This window comes from Pantherophis guttatus, chromosome 4, assembly GCF_059756535.1.
Source record: "Pantherophis guttatus breed Tessera chromosome 4, ASM5975653v1, whole genome shotgun sequence".
NCBI lineage: Eukaryota > Metazoa > Chordata > Lepidosauria > Squamata > Colubridae > Pantherophis > Pantherophis guttatus.
Window position 1 is genome coordinate 144,279,935 of NC_142066.1, and position 17,644 is coordinate 144,297,578.

The 17,644-nt window shown below is 40.0% G+C and overlaps 1 pseudogene; it reads right to left on the minus strand.

The window, feature by feature from the left end:
- Window positions 1-15,234: 15,234 nt before the first annotated feature.
- LOC148114379 (uncharacterized) lies at window positions 15,235-16,367 on the minus strand (annotated as a pseudogene).
- Between the last annotated feature and the right edge of the window lie 1,277 nt (window positions 16,368-17,644).

The following is a 17,644-nucleotide window of genomic DNA, read 5'->3' on the forward strand; positions in this document are numbered from 1 at the left end:
GTAAACTGCCCAGACAGTGCTGTTAATAGCACATGCTATTAAGCATGTGATAACATAATTTAAAATAATCTAGGAGCAGATGAGCTAAGATTGTGATTGAATACCTTCTCCCCTTAAAAGGGAAAGTTTCACTGTGAAGATTCTGTTTCTATATTGCTCTTTTTAATGTGGACTGTATTTTATATCCCTTGAGAAGTCCATAATGCAGGGAAAGATAAAAGAGAAGACAAGGGGATATGGCTTGCAGCAAGGTGGATGGAATCAATTCCAATGGATTCACTGTTGATCAGGTTAGAGACTGATCATCCTGGAGAAGGCCTATTTATATGACCACTAGGAGCCTACACTGACTTGATTGCATGTTATTAATCAGCTATATTTTTCCACTCACTTTCAAGGCAGGTAAAATTGTAAACAATTATACTAGGTATTTCCATTGAAAATGTGGACTGTGTAAAAATCAAATGCAGAATCCCTAGTATTGAAAGATTCTATGCAATGAGTTAGTCTAGTTTTGATCTGAGATGAATTTCTGGGAAATCCAAGGAGCCTGAACTTCTTCAGTCTCTTGATATATAATCTTATGGGATCATAACACTATGGATTTGTTTGATGATTGGATGCCTTTTGATGAGCACCCATTGAGGATGATATTAATGTATTCTGACTGGCCTGCCTGATCAGTTTCATCAGTTTCCTTGATCAATACAGGACATTCTTTAATTAAAGAAAACTGGATTCTCTCAATCCTGCAAGATCTTGCCCACCACAGAATATATCTATTGGAGTATATATATATCTCCCTTCTGGGTCATTCTAAATAAGTCTCAGTGCTGATCTCCGTCAGCCAAGAAAACCTTCCCTAGAAGTATTCTAATATATAGGTCCATTGTTCCTACAGATTGGTAAACTCACTTTGAACCTTCAAGGCTTGGCGTATGGGGGACAAATAAGCTGGTACTCTGCATAATGACTTGTCTCCTGGGGAAGAGAAGGACACTTTTCTCTTTTTCCTAGTTGGATGAAAAAGAATCAGTCCATGAAAGTTTATTTCACTCCAGTTGGTCTTTGCCCGAACTACTATACAAAGAGGAAGATTGCAAAGGAGGCAAGGAATAGTTCCTCAAAAAGCAAAAACACCCAATTCAATCTCTGATGCTTTTATACTATAGGTAGTATATTTCCTATAGGTAGTCCTCAACTTAGGGTCACAACTGAGCCCAAGATTTCTGTTGCTAAGACATTTGTTAAGTGAGTTTTGTCCCATTTTATTACCTTTCTTGCCATAGTTGTTAAGTGAATCACTGCAATTTTTTTAGAATAGAATAGAATAGAATAGAATAGAATAGAATAGAATAGAATAGAATAGAATAGAATAGAATAGAATAGAATAGAATAGAATAGAATAGAATAGAATAATTTATTGGCAAAGTGTGATTGGACACACAAAGAATTTGTCTTTGATGCATACGCTCTCAGTGTACATGAAGAAAAAATAAAATATATTCATCAAGAATCATAAGATACAACACTTATTGATAGTCATAGGCTACCAATAAGCAATCAAATCATATTAGGAAACAAACAGAAAAACATAAATCATAAAAATACAAGCAACGTGGTTATAGTCATGAGTGGGAAGAGATAGGTAATTGGAAGGGTGAGAAAAATAATAGTAATATGATCTTAGTAAATAGTTTGACAGTGTTGTGGGAATTATTTGTTTAGCAGAGTGATGGCATTCGGGAAAAAACTGTCCTTGTGTCTAGTTGTTCTGGTGTGTAGTGCCCTATAGCATCTTTTTGAGGGTAGAAGTTGAAACAATTTATGTCCAGGTTGTGAGGCAGTTGTTAAGTTAGTAACACAATTATTAAGTGTCTTTCCTATTGACTTTGCTTGACAGAAGAATAGACAGGTGGCAAAGCTGTTTGTCTGGAAGTACCATATAATCACTGTGATAGGGGAGATCAGAATTCAGAACTTGTTACTGTGGTGAAACTTACCCACTGGGTTTATATTGTACACTTAACCTGTGCAAAACATTGTTTAACCTTCCCTTCTTTCTTTCTTTCCTTCCCTTTCCTGTTCCTTTTCCTTAACATAGCATCCAACCAATTTGGTCAGTTTGTGATTCAACATATTGCCTGCGCCTAGAAAATGGGTTAATTCAATAATAATGTTAAGCATTTCATACACATTAATCCTTTGGCTTCCCTTGGGAAAGACACAGTCTTGCAGTTTTAAAGCATCCTTGAAGGGAAACCTTGGCTGATGTCATTCTGAGCTCTTTGGAAAGTGAGGGAAAAAAACCCCTGGCAACACTGAATAATTCATTGTGCTGAACCCAACACACATATTATGCCTTTGATGGCTGTCCCATCTGTGCCTGAATCTCAGGTCAAACTCCACAGACATTTTTTTTCTTATCACCCTAAATGCAGTGGCTGCAATTCTATAATCTATTTAATTGAGTTACTGAAAAACCTAGCAGGCCCCCATGTTCACGCTGAGCATTTAATATCTAGCATTCACAAAACATGTCAAGATTGCTTCATTCTAACTTTATTGGATTTGGTGACTCCCTAACATTTGTCTTTACTTTAGGTTAAGAGTCATGTAAGTGAAACCAAGAAATGGGTTAACCCAGTAACAAATGGAGTGCTTTGGATGAACCTGGTTATATAAATAATTGTAAAAAGTAAGCGGTGGCTCAGTGGCTAAGATGATGAGCTTGTCGATTGAAAGGTTGGCAGTTCAGCGGTTCATATCCCTAGTGCCGTGTAACAGGGTGAGCTCCTGTTACTTGTCCCAGCTTTTGCCAACCTAGCAGTTTTAATTTAAATTTAATTTAATATTTAAATTTATATACCGCCCTTCTCCCAAAGGACTCAGGGTGATGAACAACCATAGATAAAAAACATAGAATACAAAATTTAAAAACAATTAAAATATATATTAAGCAATTTGGCCTGACAGTTAAAATCCCCCATTTAAAATTCAAATTAAAATTACACCATTGGAGAGTTAGGCCGGCTTGATGAAATAAAAAAGTTTTGAGGGCCCGATGGAAAGTACGTAGATCCGGAATCGTCCGTATCTCCGGGGGGAGCTCATTCCAGAGGGCAGGTGCTCCCATAGAGAAAGCTCTCCCCCTGGGGGCTGCCAGTCGACATTGTTTGGCCGATGGCACCCAGAGGAGCCCCTCTCTGTGGGAGCATACTGGCTGGTGGGAGGCTCTCGGTGGCAGAAGGCGGTCTCGTAAGTATCCAGGTCCTAAGCCATGGAGTGCTCTAAAGGTGGTCACCAACACCTTGAATTGCACCCGGAGAACCACCAGGAGCCAGTGCAGCTCATGCAGGAGAGGTGTTACATGGAAGCGCCATGACGCTCCCATAATCACCTGTGTGGCCACATTCTGGACCAGTTGAAACCTCCGGGTGCTCTTCAAGGGGAGCCCCATGTAGAGAGCATTACAGTAGTCCAGGCAGGAAGTGACGAGAGCATGAGTGACTGTGCGCAAGGAGTCCCGATTCAGAAAGGGACGCAACTGATGAATCAGGTGAACCTGATAGAAAGCCCTCCTGGCCACGGCCATCATATGTTCTTCTAAAGACAGCCGTGTACCCAGGAGGGCACCCAAGTTGTGAGCCCTCTCCGTGGAGGCCAGTGACTCACCCCCAATAGTCAGAGATGGCACCAACTGACTATATCGGGACGCCGGGAGCCACAGCCACTCGGTTTTAGATGGGTTGACCTTGAGCCTGTTTCTCCCCATCCAGATTCATATGGCCTCCAGACACCAGGACATCATGTCAAAGGCATCATTGGGGTGGTCCGGGGTGGAGATGTACATCTGAGTGTCATCAGTGTACTGATGGCACTTCATCCCGAAACCATGGATGATCTCACCCAGTGGCTTCACATAAATGTTGAACAGAAGGGGCGAGAGGACCGACCCCTGCAGCACCCCAAATACAAGGCGCCTCGGGGTCGACCTCTGGCCCCCTGTCAACACAAACTGCGACAATCAGAGAGGAAGGGGAGAACCACCATAGCACAGTGCCCCCCACCCCTAACCCCTCCAACCGGCGCAGCATGATACCATGGTCGATGGTATCAAAAGCCGCTGAGACACGGTCCAAAGCTCCAGCGGCCACCCTATCCCAGGCGGCCATCAGGTCTTCAGCCGGGTCGTGAGTCAGAGCCTCAGGCAATGGCCCAAGCTCCGTCCGGAACCTATTAGGATCCATCAGGCACCTGGGGCAGAACCACCTGGTCGGTTCTGCCTCCCTGCAGTGGGGTGTAGCGGTTTGAAGGTCAAGTTGAAGGAGCGAATGATCTGATCATGACAAGGGTTTAATCACTATATCCCCTATATCTAGACCATTCAGCCACTGGCCAGAGATGAAAACCAAGTCCAGAGTGTGTCCCCCCATGTGAATAGGGCCATGAACTAACTGGGTCAGGTCCATGGCCGTCATGGAAGCCATGAACTCCCGAGCCGCCTCAGACGTTTCACCGATGGATGGCAGTTTGAAAGCACATAAAAAAAATGCAAGTAGAAAAATAGGGACCACCTTTGGTGGGAAGGTAACAGTGTTCTATGCACCTTTGGTGTTTAGTCATGCCAGCCATATGACCACGGAGACGTCTTTGGACAGCGCTGGCTCTTCGGCTTTGTAATGTAGATGAGCACCACCCCCTAGAGTTGAGAGGGGAACCCAACTCTATGTGCGAGGGGAACCTTTACCTTTACCTTTACTTAAGGAAGATAAGCTTAGTATTATATGCAGGAACCATAATCTATGAAAAAAAGCATAAAGCATTTTTTCAAACCCAGGGCAACAAGATAATGTTTAACAGCAGCTCAGGCAGACACTTCCCTAACTCATTAAACAAGGAGGAGGAAGAGGAGGAGGAGGAGGAGATTCAGTACAATCAGACTTCTAAGATTATGTTATAATAACCAATCTCAATAACAGTCATTTTAATCTCCCCTTAGGGTTGGTTTTCTCATCTTGTCCATCTAGTGAGATTGACAGGAACTTCAGGCTAGGTTCATTGCCACAATTAACCTAAAAATACCCAGCATTAATCACACGGTCACCTTCCTCTATGTGGTCACATTATTCAAGTCTGGGACAAGAAGTTTAATATCAGAATAAGTGTCTGCAATAGAGTGTGTAGCTATCAGCTCTGCAAGATAGTCCAGACAAGAAACACACCCAGGAATACTGGTTCTATCTTTCATTTAAGGTTAAATTAACAGAAACTTGCAAGTTTGAAAGTACATCTATACCCCTTCATTTTAATGTCCCAAGAAACTAAGGGGGGTTCTGGAACATTTGCCATGCCTCCATTCCTTCTGCAGGCTCAGCTGTCTCTTATCTGCCCATTGACTAATTTATGGCTCTTCCTCCTGTCTCCTAAAATATTCCCATGTACCATTATAACAGCCCAGCAGAATGCAACTGCTATACCATTTCTCTTGATGTTTTTTTTTTCTTACCCTCTACATGGAACTGGATTTGGCTGAAACGAAGGCTTCTTACAACCTAACCATGATGGCTCCACCTGATCAGCCTCCACAGTTTTCTCATTATTTTGTTCTTTTTTTTCTAAAGTTGGCAATAACAGCAGGATAGCCTTTATAACAAAAGAAAATATGGCTGTTTTCAATTAAAACCAGGATTGCTTCAAGTTTCTTCAATTGTCTATTGCAATATTTACTGCATCCCTGGACTGGCTGTTTCCTTGGGAGCATCAAAAATTTAATCAGCTATGTTGCAGGAATGCAGCCAGCATTTCTTAATAAAGTCAACTTGCACCCTGAGCTGCCAATCATCAAGATGAAGCTACTAAGGGATTAAATAATCAAGCCATGAGCAGCATTCAGAACTGGCTGATTACAGATATTCCTTAAGTTATGACTATAATGCAACCTGGTCCATTAAGGCTGTAAGTAGTGACTGTAATAGTTCACTTACATGACCAATCTGATTTTACATCCTCTTTTGCAGCAGTCATTAAGTGAATGCCATGGTCATAAGGTGACCAACGTGGTTGTTTATTGAACCAGGGGTGAAATGCTCCTGGTTCGGACTGGCTCGGGTGAGTAGGTAGCGATGGTGGCGGACAGTTCAGAGAACTGGTAGCAAAAATCCCTGCCCCTGCCCCCCATGCCCAGCTGAGTCGCGCGATCATCAGAGCCTTTTTTTTCTTTTAAATGGCTCTGACCAGCCAAGCTCTGACGATCCCAGCTGAGTTGCCTGCTAATCAGGCAACTCAGCTTGGATCGCCGGAGCCATGTAAAAGAAAAAAACTGTTTTTCTTTTAAATGGCTCTGACGGTAGCAAAAATCCCTCCCCCTCCCCCCCTCAGCTTGCTTACCTTAGTTGCTGGTCGCAACACCTTGCTGTAATCCCTGCAATCCATTGCATCAGCAAGCAATTGAATCTCCCTACCTGCAATCAAGCAGGCAGGGAGTTGTGGACTTCAACTTCCAGTATTCCTCAGCCAACAAAGCAAAGCTGGCTGAGGAATTCTGGGAGTTGAAGTCTACAAGTCTACAAGTCTTAAAGTTGCCAAGATTGGAGACCCCTGTTCTGTTGGGTAAGTTTTTTCCCCCCTTTGGGAGCTTTAAAAAAATAGTTAATTGGGTTTTTTTTTAAGTTGTTCTTTTTTTTAGACCTAGCCATTTAAAGTTTAGGAAGTTTTAAATTTAGCTGCTTTTATATAAAAATAAAAATAAATAAAAATAAAATAATATTTGTGCAGCTTTCTGAGATTTAGTGTGTTTCTGTAGTGTTTCACTCTACACAAACACACAAAATCTCACAAAGCTGTATGTGGAATTTTGTGTGTGTAAAGTGTGAAAGTTGGTTTTTTGGGCTTTTTGTGGCTGTGTGAGGTTCCTGCTTGTTGCAGGGGCCATTTTGGGTCTAGCACAGCTGCTTTTACATTGTGGGTGAGCCAGTTGTGTTGTGTTGTGTTTTGTAGGTTAAAAAAGGGCAAAGAAGTGACATTGACTTGGCGAAGCCCACCTGACCAACAAGCCACACCCTCCCAGTCACCTTACCACCAAGCCCCACCCACTAATTAAGCCACACCCACAGAACGGGTAGCAAAAAATTTTAGATTTCACCCTTGAATTGAACCAATAGTTTTGCTGAAAATTGGAGGTAAAAGCCAGTTTAGAATCATTAAAAAATGATGTGACTCCAGGATGCTACAAGTGGCCATATATGTGGTCTGGTTATAAGTGCCAAGTGTGTGGTTATGTGGCCAGGGGCGGGGGTCTCAGTTGTTGGAACTTTAAATTTGAGTTCAGGGAGGTTTGTTGTAACCTTAATTGATCACAAAGCAACAGGTCATAAGTCGAGGACTGCCTGCATAATTATTAATAAAGTATTAACAGAGTAACAGAGCTGGAAAGGACCTTGGAGGTCTTCTAGCCCAAACTCATAATCAGGCAGGAAACCCTATGCTATTTCAAAAAAGGGTTGTCCAATCTCTTCTTGAAAACCTCCAGTGTTGGGGGCATTCATAACTACTGGAGGCAAGTTGTTCCACTGATTAATTGTTCTAACTGTCAGGAAATTTCTCCTTAGTTCTAGGTTGCTTCTCTCCTTAATTAGTTTCCACCCATTGCTTCTTGTCCTGCCCTCAGGTGCTTTGGGGAATAGGTTGACCCCCTCTTCTTTGTGGCAGCCCCTGAGAGATTGGAACACTGCTTATCATGTCGTTGCTACCATGCCAATTAAATATGAGTTGTTCACTTCCTGACTTTAATTCCTTTCTCATGCTCCATGGATCCATTATCCATCCATGACAATCAAATCTGCAGTTTTCATCTTTTGAAAGCCTATTGCAATTAGGAAAACAGTATTTCAAAAGATGAGCAAGTCTTGACAGCATCCAAGTGCAGAGTAAAAGTGAGGAAAATATTGATAATCTTTCAGGCCTATCCAATGAAAACATGTGAAGAAAATCAAACGTTATTGCCATTTAATCAGAACCCTGTAGCCCAGCTCATCTACCAAAAGGTCAAACTAAGGGGAATGCATGTTTAATTGCTGTGATAAGGTTCCTTCTTTTTCCTCTTTAAGGGATGTATTGTATGAATTATATTTACTTTTCATCAACTATTCAAATTGAACAATCTTTTGATCTTCAAGCATAATGTAAGACCACAGAAAGTTGAGCCAAATCATTGCTCCATCTAGCTATGCTGTATTAATCTACTTGACAAAAATAAATCCATCTATAGTGCTTTCTAGTTAGAGTATTATTTCCATTGATAGGCATCCCAGTCCTGACCCCATTGAATTGGTGCAACCTGGAGAGTCAATCTTCTGCCTGATCATTCCTTCCCACCAATCAGTAACTCATTACTTCATGTTTTGACAAGATATGATCTGATTGCATTCAAACTTGCACATACATGCACAAAATCCATCAAGGCCTCAGATTATTTAATAGGACCTCCTTAAGAGAATCAATGGCACAAAAGTTTCCTATGCTGTGTGTTGAATATATATATAAAGATTGGGAAAAAATTGAGCTTTTGTGAATTCTCTCTCTCTCTCTCTCTCTCTCTCTCTCTCTGTGTGTGTGTCTCTCTCTCTGTGTGTTTGTTTGTTTCTGGTGTTTTTTGGTGTTGCTTGGCTGTTTATCATAGCATAGTTTTCTAAAAAAGACTGTGGAAGGAAATATCCATCTGGTTCAGTTCCAAGCCAGGAGAAAGACACTGGAAACAGGGAGGCTGATTGGAAAGATGGTTTAATGGTGAAACAAAACCACCAAGCACATGGTTCTGGGCAGCTGACCACGTGGAATTGAGATTGGGATTTTTTATACCTTCTCTTGGCCTTTGAACTGTTCCTGTGCAAGAACATTTATTCTATTGGCTGTTGTCAGATTCCTATGGGGTCATGTTTGTCTGAGCTCCCAGGCTTGGGTGAAGTTTGCTGGGTGATGCAAAGTCCTTAGGAAATTGTACAATGCAGTGAGCTCTGTGTCTTCTGCTAAATGATCCTATTACGTCTTGAAGGGCCATGTCTTAATCCCATCACCCCGAAACTGGAGGTCTTTTGACTTGTAGATAGGCTGGCTCAGTCTTTCTTAATGGGCACCAAATATCTGCTGGGGGCAAGGAACTGCTTTCTGTCTTTAAAAGATGTTTCTTCTTTTATCATCCAGGGAAATAAAATATTCTGGCTTTTTTAATATTTCTCAAAATATTTCATTCTTTTAGGAGGGGTTGCTAACTTGTACAAGACTTTTCCATCTAAGTAGAGGAAGATATAATGTGCATGATCCATAACTCAGGTAGGATTAGCATAATCTGCTAATAAGTATCCAGATGTGCATTGGATGCCAGCAAAAGGGTATGGAAAACTTTTTGCTGCCATGTTTTAATCATCTGATTATTTTTTATAAGTGAAGGCAAATATATGTGTCCCAGGATAATGTTGCAAGATCCAATCTGGATTGGTTACTGGGACCAGAGGTTTATTCTTTCAGACTCATACTGGTACTCATCCACAAGGAACTTCTCTCTACCAGAATATGTATTTTGAACTACTCTATGTGTTGTATTTATGTGGTGCCTTCCTATTGGTTGATTGGTGTGTTGATGGCTGATGGTTAACTGTTGTTTTCTTGTGCTGCCAAGTCCTCGGCTCCTAAATATGTGGCAACTAATGGTAAATCAGCACTCCTGTTGATTGACAAGGGGCCCTTTGATTGACAAGGCTTCAATCATTTCCCTGGCTATCTTTGTATCTGCACAGCCAACAATCTTAATAGCTGTGAATTTGGATGTATGTCTTTGTTCACCGCAATGTGAAGCTACCAATGAGTTTGGGTCTCCTTGCTAACTACTCACTTGTGTTCTTGCGATCTGGCAATTAGCTTCCTCCCCATCTGTCCTATACAGACACAGGGGCAATCTGTACAGGGGGTCCAGTAGATTTCATTAGAAGTATTTCCCACCTCCAAGCGATCTTTGTAATGCATGATTGTCCTTGACATTTTTCAGCCCACATATTGTAGTCCAGACAGGTCAGTTCAACCTCGGTCACATACGGAAAGAAGTTAATTGCAGAAAATTGCTCTGGTCTGAACAGCAAAGCTTAACTGAGAATTTGAGATGAAATGAGATCTTGAACTGGCTCTATTGCTGATTAAATCTCTTATGTATGTTTTTTTAAAAATGATTGTTTGACACATTTATTCTTTTTATTCTTTTCTGCTCTATGCCACTCACTTCTTGTGAGATGGACAACCATATAAATTTTATATATATAAATAAATAACTCCTTGATTTCGAGCTCAAGCAAAGCTGCAGAACATGCAAGACACAAAAACTAAAATGAAACACTGTGTGGCCTTGATGTCACACTGACTTGCAATTCTGACCCACGTCATAACTGTGGGTTGATGAAAAGCCACACAAAACGAGATGCAAAAGCCAGACAATTATGAAACATCTGTTACGAGCAGCCATAAAGAGACTGATTGAAAGGAATGCTTAGGAGAAAAATATCACCAAATATGACAATCACCAATTGACATTTTTGTTTTGTTTCTGTGTGTATTTTGTTTTGGACACAAGGAACAAAAAAGTCTCTCCTTCTATAGTAGCTGGCTGCGTTTTCATGTTAAGTCTAAGAAAGCAACTGTAAAAAGATCTGGAACTACCTCTAATAGCTGATTTTTTTCCAGATGAAGTATATGCATATATCAAGTGAAAACATGCAATGGTTGTTCTAGATTAGTATTTCTTAACCTTAACAACTTTAAGACATGTGGACTTCAGCTCCTAAATTCTCCTTGCTGCCTGGGAAATTCTTGGAGTTGAAGTGCACTCATCTTAAAATTGAGAAAATTGAGAAACACTGATCTAGATAAACTGAGCTAAATGCAGAAACCTATTTTCAGAAATGTGACTTTCAGATTAAAGATGTACAAACACAGATTCCCCCCCTCCCCGAAGCTCTGATTCAAAATTCTTCTCAAAGGAAGCTCCTAAAACCAAACTGTTTCTCCTTTTTTGAGAGCAGAATGGTCATGCATCTTTGCTTCAATTTATGCATGTAAACCTTTTTTTCCTGTTTGTTATTGCTTAAATAAGGCAGATTGCTCTCTAGTGAATAATAATAATAATAATAATAATAATAATAATAATAATAATAATAATAATAATAATAATAATATTTTTCTTTTCGACTATTGTTATGTCAGGTGTCTTGGTCCACAACACACCTGACATAACAATAGTTGAAAAGAAAAAAGTATGGTTCATTGACATTGCAATACCTAGTGATGCATGGATTGAAGATAAGCAGCAAGAAAAAATCACAAAGTACCGGGACTTACAAATTGAAGTTGAGCGACTGTGGAAAAAGAAATCGTGTGTTGTCCCGATTGTAATTGGAGCCCTTGGAGCAATACCCAAAGGGCTACCCTGCTATTTAGAAATTCTAAATTTGCCGGACTTGAACATTTTGACTCTACAAAAACCACCTTACTCGGAACAGCTTACATCCTCCGACGATACCTTAACAGTTCCTAGGTCCTTGGTTAGGACTCGAGCTGCTGAGCTATTAACCAGCCTCAAAGGCTGTGAATCTCACTAAAGATTAAATAATAATAATAATAATAATAATAATAATAATAATAATAATAATAAAATTATTATTAAATTTAATTTATTATTAAAGCAAGAAATTGCAGCTTTCTGCAATAACACCAGCAAAACTGAAAAAACTGTGCTACTTGGAACATCATACATCTTAAGAAGGTTCTTGGTTTATACCTAGGACTTTGGCAGCAACCCGTATCAACCATTAGCACCAGTCAATGGTATTTGTGATTTTTGAATGCTCAGTTGACTGAGCTTCATATTTAATGAATAAAGTATATAGTAATAATAATAACAACCTTTATTGTCATTGTACATATATACAACAAAATTGATTTAATCTTTACTGGTGCAATACATACCAAAATACAAAACAACATGAATAATATAGAAAATGGTCCTTATACAATAATTAGGGAGAAACCAGTCATATATTTCCATGTATGCATGGAGTGATTGAAGTTGTATTTAGGAGTCTGACAGCCCATGGATAAAAGCTGTTTTTAAACCTGTTTGTCTGGCTGGCTATACTTCTGTGTCTTCTGCCTGATGGTAAAAGTGAGAAAAGACACTGACCAGGATGTGAATCGTCCCTAAGTATCTTCTTTACTCTGCTGAAACAACGAGACCTGGTGATGAATCTGCTGTGCTGCATTTGCTGTGCGAAAGGCAAGATGTTGATGAAGAAAGTATCAACACACACTTTTGTTTCAGCTTGTCTGGGAAGTTCAATCATAATTTTGGAGAAGTTAGTTTCTTCAAAACCTTCACACTGTAGTTTCTGACTCTTAAAATATAGAATAGAATACAGAATAACAGAGTTGAGGGGGATCTTGGGAGTCTTCCAAGACCTTCTTGAACTTTGGGATTTTGATTCACAGTGTCTTCCTAGAATGGAAGAAGGTTCAGTTCTTGCTAATTCCATACAAAAATGAAGGAGATTTTTACATCAATCTTTATATTCAGGAAAAATGGAAGGGAGGGGGGACTCAAAATGGTTCACTACTCCCTTTTTGACATGCATCAAATAGCACCATCTTGAATTTTTAGACATACCAATGGGAAGCCTGCTTAGCCATGAAACTAACAACTCAGTTATTTATGGTAGACCAGCCTAATCCAGGATAAATATTACAAATTTGCAAACATTTATGACATCCATAGGATCTCTAAATGATACTATACCAATCACATGAACCAGACATTTCAAACAGAGTCACATATTGATTTGGCTAGCTTAAAAGATGCTATGAAAGTATGCTTGATTAAGTATGACATTAATGCCTTCTTTGAAAAACTACCAACAACTACAGTAACAGCTGTTACCACCATAAATCGGCCAGTGGCCTCTATCCTTTGGTTACTATTTTAGGGTTCATAACTAACTCTATGGGTATTTCTTGCTTTATCGTGCTGCTACCATAATAAATATAAGCTCCAAGCTTGGACATCACATGATATTATACTGAGTATTCTATTCCAACTTAATGGTGGCATCTGCTGGAGAAAGAAATATGCTGAGCCAATCTGATTTAGGCACATGGTAATGGAGAATTTCACTACTGAGATGGTATTTTGGACAACGTTGGTGATGATTTTGTAGTTTCCTCCCTGTTGTCTTCCAGCACAAAATCATTTGATTGCTCTCAGGAAACTTGTTGTGTTCTCTGAATTTCCAGTAAAACGAGGCAAGGAAACCATTACAGATGTCTATTACTATTAAAAAACAAAAACAAAAACCCTGGATGTGACTTCTAGTGCTGTTCCTTAATGATGCAGTTCACAGTTTTGGAGAGAAGCCATGCGTCCACATTCAATCCTCATGAAACATTAACAGAGAAAAATGTGCTACAAGCGATAGAACTATGCCAGTGTCTTTAGAGACTCATGAAAAGGGCTTGTGTTCTGATTAGGAAGGAAGTCTAAAGGAAAGTTAGACAATTATAGAACTGGGTAATTCAGGGTAGATGAAAAGGTCTTATTAGGTCATTAGCCTGATACAGAATTTTCTTCTGTTCATTTGTCCTTAATTGGTCGAATTTGGAACATTCCACATAAAAAGAACTCAATATGCTCTCAGAGAATATGATTGTCCAAGCCAATAAAATAATGACCAATTAAAGTTCATGATGGTTTTATTCTACAACTTTCCTACGTAGATTGATCCTGGGACTTTCTGCGGGGGGTTTCCTCTAAGGGATTTAATGTGTCATTTATACAAAAATCTTGCATTATCAACATGCTTCCTGTGATACCAATGTTGAAAGAGAGAGAAAGAGAGAGAGAGAGAGAGAGAGAGAGAGAGGGAGGGAGGGAGGGAGGGAGGGAGAAAGGGAGGGGGGAGGATTTTTACTTGCTCACTTGAACATTGTAGCTGAAACTCTTCTTCCACTTCAGAATTAGCTAATCTGTTGACTTTATTATTTCCTCTCTTGAATACTGAATAAACCTTCCTGTTCAGCTTTCTAGCTAATGACTCCCATTGTTTTCAGCAGCAACTGTTTTCCAGAACAATCCTGTAGATGAACATTTTATTTTACTTACCCCACTTATTCATACATTTTCACGTGTGTAGTCCATGGCATATTTAAAGCACAGGGATGTATGCTGTTTGACAAGAGGAAAAATTGATGGCCATGAAATGCTATATGCAAAATTAGTCCTAATACACAGTACCATCACGTTAGAATGAATCATTTTATCGTTCCCAGAGGTTATGTGTAATTGAACTGTAAACTATTCTGTGATTATTCCAATTGGCATTCAGCAACCCCTAAACTGAGTGGTTCCACTGCTACCAAGAACATGAAGGAAAACACCCTATAATTCACATCTAAGTACCACTGAGAAATCATATGATTATGTACTGAAGCAATTTCCAATTTCAGAAACTAATTTCTGAAAAAAAAAATATCTTGCTTTTTAATCAGGCCTTTCTTTTCTCACTTCCCTACTTCCTTGTTGCCTTTCTGTCTCACAAGGTGATGGAGAAAGGCAGATGGCACAGATTCTGAGCTCTGCTTAATTTTAACCAAAATAAACTTTGGAATTGTATGGCCCTCATGATATGGCCTTAATCATGGAACATAACCTATATACACCCTGCCTCCTATTCAACCATTTGAGTCCTTCTGAAACTGTAAATTTTAATTCAGCAGCAGGAGGGAAAATGAATACATGTGGAAAGACATCATATTATGCATATTCAGTTAATTGAGTCTGATTTTAATTTAGATTTGCTGACCCCACACACTTTTATGCACCATTATGTACAATGCTCAAAGGTCAAAGGTAGCTCCTCTGCTTTGTTATGCTTAATTATAGAGTGAAGGACCTTCTTAAAATCTCCTACTCTGGAAGAAGCTAGAAAGCTATCAAACTTTGTTGGCCTCTCAATCAAAAACATCCATAAAAATCTACTTTAGGGGACACTGGGAGCCAAATCTGAGATGGCAGTGGAAATTACTCAGAACCACAGGAAGAAGAAAGTTTTATTTGGTTTATTTTGCTTGTATTCAGAAATGCTGATTTTAGGCATGCATGTCTAGTCTGTTGTTGTTGTTGTTGTTATATACACAAAAATGACAGTATACACAGCAAACGAGATGACCATGCTGGATTTCGTATCCCAAATCACTAGTCGAACACTTCCCAAGTGTTTAGGACTGCGTGATGTATCGGCGGATTATGCGAGCAGATCCCAGCAAGGTGGCCTTCTGCAGCTGACCAATGGTGATCTTGTCAGCACCAATTGTTTTTAAGTGCTTGCCTAGGTCTTTAGGCACAGCACCCAGTGTGCCGAGTACCACTGGGACCACCTGCACTGGTTTATGCCAGAGTCTCTGCAGTTCTACTCTCAAGTCCTGATACCTGGTGACTTTTTCAAGTTGTTTCTCGTCGATTCTGCTGTCACCAGGTATGGCAATGTCGACGATCCACACTTTTTTCTTCTCCACAATTGTGATATCTGGGGTATTGTGTTCTAAAACTTTGTCAGTCTGTATTCAAAAGTCCCACAGCAGTTTTGCATGCTCATTTTCGACCACTTTTTCAGGCTTATGATCCCACCAGTTCTTTGCTACAGGCAGATGGTAGTTGTGACACAAGTTCCAGTGGACCATCTGAGCGACTGTGTTGTGATGTTGTTTGTAGTCAGTCTGAGCTATTGTCTTGCATCAGCTCAGTATGTGGTCAATGGTTTCATCTGCTTCTTTGCAGAGTCTGCATTTGGGGTCATCAGCAGATCTTTCTATTCTGGCTTTGATTACATTTGTTCTGATGGCTTGTTCTTGGGCTGCAAGAATCAGGCCTTCTGTCTCTTTCTTCAATGTTCCGTTAGTCAGCCATAACCAGGTCTTTTCCTTATCTACTTTTCCTTGGATCTTTTCAAGGAACTGTCCATGCAGTGCTTTATTACACCAGCTGTCAGCCCGAGTTTGCATCACTGTTTTCCTATATTGATTCTTGGTTTGCTGCACTTTGAGCAGCTTCCTCTTGTTGACCTCCATCAAAGCTGGTTCAACACTGTCTTTCACATAATCTCCCAGAGCATGCTTCTCTTCTTCAACTGTCTGCTTCACTTGCAGAAGTCCTCTGCCACCTGCTTTTCTGGGCAAATATAGCCTGTCAACATCACTACGCAGGTGCAATGCATAGTGTATGGTCATCAGTTTTCTTGTTTTCCTATCCAGGCTGTCCAGCTCTGTCTGTGTCCAGTTCATGATCCCAGCAGTATATCTGATGATGGGTATGGCCCAAGTATTTATAGCCTTGATGGTGTTACTGCCATTCAGTTTGCTTTTTAGAAGTTTCCTGACCCTTTGTGTGTATTCTTTGCTGATCACATTTTTCACTTGCCCATGTTTGATGTTGTCCAGCTGCAGTACGCCCAGGTATTTGTAGGCTTCGGGTTGCTGGCACTTGATGGTTTGTCCATTGGGCATTTCAATTCCATCACTGTCTACAATCTTCCCTTTCTTCAGTGCCACTGTGGTGCATTTGTTCAGGCTGAACTCCATGCTGATGTTAGTGCTGAAAATTTGAACTGTATTGGTCAGTGACTGGATCTCAATTTCTGATTTTCCATATAGCTTCAGGTCATCCATGTACAGCAGGTGAGAGATTTTCTGTGATTTTTTAGCAGTTTGATAACCCAGGTTAGTTTTCTGTTAAATTGTTGACAGGGGGTTCATGGCGATGATGAACAACAGAGGTGACAAAGAATCACCCTGGAAAATCCCTCTTTTGATATTGACCAGTCCCTAGCTTTCACTTCCAATAAACAGTTCTGTTTTCTAGGACTTCATCACATTTGCAATGAAAGTACCAATGCACTTGCATATTCCGATGACGTCCAGGCACTTGATGATCCAGCTGTGCGGTAGTGAATCAAATGCTTTCTTATAATCAATCCAAGTTGTATGCAGATTTGTTTTTCAGCTTTTGACAATGGTCAGATTAAAGGGGGTCTAGTCTACCCACTTCCTTACTTCCCCTGGGGGTTGAAATCTGAGATGATGGTAGGAGTTCCTAGAGAGACCTTTGTTGTTGTTGTTGTTGTTGTTGTTGTTGTCATTATTAGTATTATTATTATATGATGAGAGAGTTTGCCTCAGGCAGGAGACTCAGAACTTTGTGGAAGGGTAACAAATTATTATTTAAATATTGTTGTATTTTACAACTAGAGAGATGGAGGTTCTTCATAGGGCATATATAACCCCTTCAGGCAAGTGAACCAATGATATAATGGTGAGATATCTTTTCTATTTTTAGGATGATGTCATGATGTGTGAGATATTGTAGCTTCTCCAACTAAATCATCTTACAGTTGTGTGCCAGCAATACAATGCAATGGAGCTGAATTGGTCATTGACTCTTTTATTTACTGATTTATTTATTTGGTCCTTCCAGATGCCACAGCTTTTCTCCCCACTTCATACCTGTTGATTGATCGATTTTTATTTCTGAGAAAATAAATCTGTGTATAATAAATTAGTG